This window comes from Elephantulus edwardii, unplaced genomic scaffold, assembly GCF_000299155.1.
Source record: "Elephantulus edwardii isolate Elephantulus edwardi_28Jun2011 unplaced genomic scaffold, EleEdw1.0 scaffold00205, whole genome shotgun sequence".
In the NCBI taxonomy this organism is placed as follows: domain Eukaryota; kingdom Metazoa; phylum Chordata; class Mammalia; order Macroscelidea; family Macroscelididae; genus Elephantulus; species Elephantulus edwardii.
Window position 1 is genome coordinate 5,469,511 of NW_006399955.1, and position 2,933 is coordinate 5,472,443.

The following is a 2,933-nucleotide window of genomic DNA, read 5'->3' on the forward strand; positions in this document are numbered from 1 at the left end:
AGGGGAGAAAAGTGCAACAATGAATGAATGGAAATCCAAAGTCTCTGTAAATTTTCACTGAAATTAATAATAAATTTTAAAAAAAAAGAAAGAAAAAGAAGGATAATTAGTAAAGCATGTATGAGGATGGAAGGGGGAAGGGGGGAGAATGGGTAGGGGTGAAACCATAGGGTTTCACAGTTTGGTGGGTGATGGAAGAGTGTGAAGGAAATTAGAAGGATCCAGCAGAGACCTGAAAAGATTAGGTAATGATAGCTATGATCCGATGGTGATTGATTTTTATAAAATGTAAATGTAAATGAACTTTTGTGAGCAAACCAATATTTTAAAAAAACAACAAAAAAACATTAACAGGGTGGGTTAGGGAGAAATATGTGCAACAATGAATGAATGAAAAATCCTACTTCTCTGTAAACTTTTGTTAAAAAATAATTTTTTAAAAAATAGTAAATTATTATTCTATAATCTTATCTCCTATAAAAGTTTATGATATTAAATAGGACTAATATGCTGGCCTTCTATTTTATCTCTTACCAAATAATTTTGGAAAAGAAAATAGTGTATTTATGATATCATCAAAAGACCTGGGCGTAGCTCAAACATCTAATATCTCATAAAAATACACAAAAATATTTATCCAAATTTTCTTTAATCTCTTTAAAATACTGAATTCATAACAATAACTTTTGGGATAACAAGACAATTATCTACTTATTATTGTTGTTATCATGTACTTTCGAGCGAGAACCGACCCATAGCTCACCCTCCAGCAGGTTTTCAGAGGCATTTAATCACAAGGGAGGATATTGCCCATCCTTCTCCTGTGGAGTAGCTGGTGGATTTAAATGGCATGCCTTCAGGATTGCAGAGCAGCTTCTTGCCACTAGGTCACCAGAGCTCTCTTATTCTTATTAGTCTTTTAATTATTTCAAGCATAAAAAAATTCCACTTTCTTTGATGTTTCCTGGATCATGCAGAATTTTGCCCATAGCATCATTAAGTATTACGCAACTGGAGGCTTGAATTTATTATTCAGTTAAATTAGTATAAATTTTTTTTTTAAAAAGACATTTTCTTGGGCAATATTTGCCCATTCTTGTGTCTATTATATGCCTAGTGAGTTGCTTAGTAGTTATTGATGAAGCTAGTGTTCTTATTCAGGTATATACTGTTAGAATACCTTTAGTTGTTGATGATGTGGATAACGTGTGCATGTGCATTGACTCTTGAAATTACTTTTGTGCCATTTTAGTAAATATAGTAGTTTTGCAAAACCTCTCAAAAAAAAAAAAGAAATGAAAAATGAGTCATTCCCTTTTGATTTTCTGACTCCAGGTCTTTGCACATTTCATTATAATACATTACTTTGTCTTCTCGAGCTACCCTTTGAAAGGAACTCTTTCAGTCATTATTTCTTCCCTATGTTTTAGATTCTCAACATTTTAAAGCAGTTTTCAGAGTTTCTTTGGACCTCTACTTTGATCTTTTTCCCCCCTCCTCTGTCTTTTCTGTGACCTTTTCATTTCTCCATGGATGATATCCTTGATGTCATATCACAACTTATATAGTCTTCAATCATTAGTGTTCAATGCCTTAAACCTATTATTGAGATTTTTTTTTTCAATTCTTGTGAGACAGACTAAAGGTTTTTTTTGCTGTTCTTGTGGATTTGTTTTTATTTCCTTCAGCTTCAATTAGAACTTGCATGTGAATAGTTGATGGTCTTTTCACAGCCGACTTTGAGCTTCTCCAATAATTCATTCCACAGATGTAGTCAATATGATTCCTGTGCCATCCATCAGATGAGATCCACTTGTACAGTCACTGCTTGAGTATTTTATGAGGCATTTGCAATGACTAGATTGTACAAAGTTCAAAGGTGCTATCCCCATCCTCCTTTATGTCACTAAGTCTGTAATTTCCTACTACTGGCCCTTCTTCCTTGTTCCCAACTTTTACATTACAATCAATTATTTTTAATTAATCTAGAATACGTGTTAGATCAATTTCAGACTGCCCAAGTTGATAGAAATCTTCAGTTTCTTCCTCTTTGGCTTTAAATTTTGGTATCTATATTTGAGTAACAGTTGTATTAAAAGGTTTTCCTTGTGTGCATATGGATAATATTCCATGACAAAATTATGCTTCAGGTACTATCTAGAAATGGTCTTTTTTTAGAATGCAACCCAATTTTTCCTAACTTTCATTCCTGGTGTAATAGATCATGAGATTGTCTGACTCCAAGTGTCTAATGCCAGTTCATCTCAGCTTGCTAATGCCTCGTATGTCAATCTTTACCAATTCCATGTCATTTTTTACAATATTCAATTTTTCAAAATTCATAATTTGTATGTTCCACATTCCAGTTATCATTTATAGCTGCTTCTTCTCATTTCCTAGGGTCTTCTAATCTGAGGGCTCTGCCTCTAGTGCTGTATCTGTGTTCTTCCATTCATAGTGGTTTTTAAGAAGTGGTGGGCCAATCCTTCTTCCTAGTCTACCTTAATTTGGGAGCTCCACTTTACTATAGGATGAGATAGACAAGCACTGTACACAAAACAGCAGATGATAAACAAGAAAACATACAGATCTACGCTATTAAGAGCAGCAACAAGAAAAACACTCCCTCAATACTAGAAACTGATGGATAAGTAATTATTCCACTAATAACAAAATATAAAGACAAGCAAACATACAGCTATCATTGCACAGGCAGTGGGGCCTCCCTCAACAAGGCCGCAGTACTAGATGGAAGAAGTTCAAGCTGTTTTGAAGGAAATAGCCAAAAATAAGGCCCCAGGAATAGAGGTTATACCAATTGACATATTTCAGCTAACAGATGGTGCCCTGGATGTGCTCACCAAGTTGTGCCAAGAAATCTGGAGAACAACCACTTGGCCAACTGACTGGAAGAGATCGGTATTTGTTCCCAT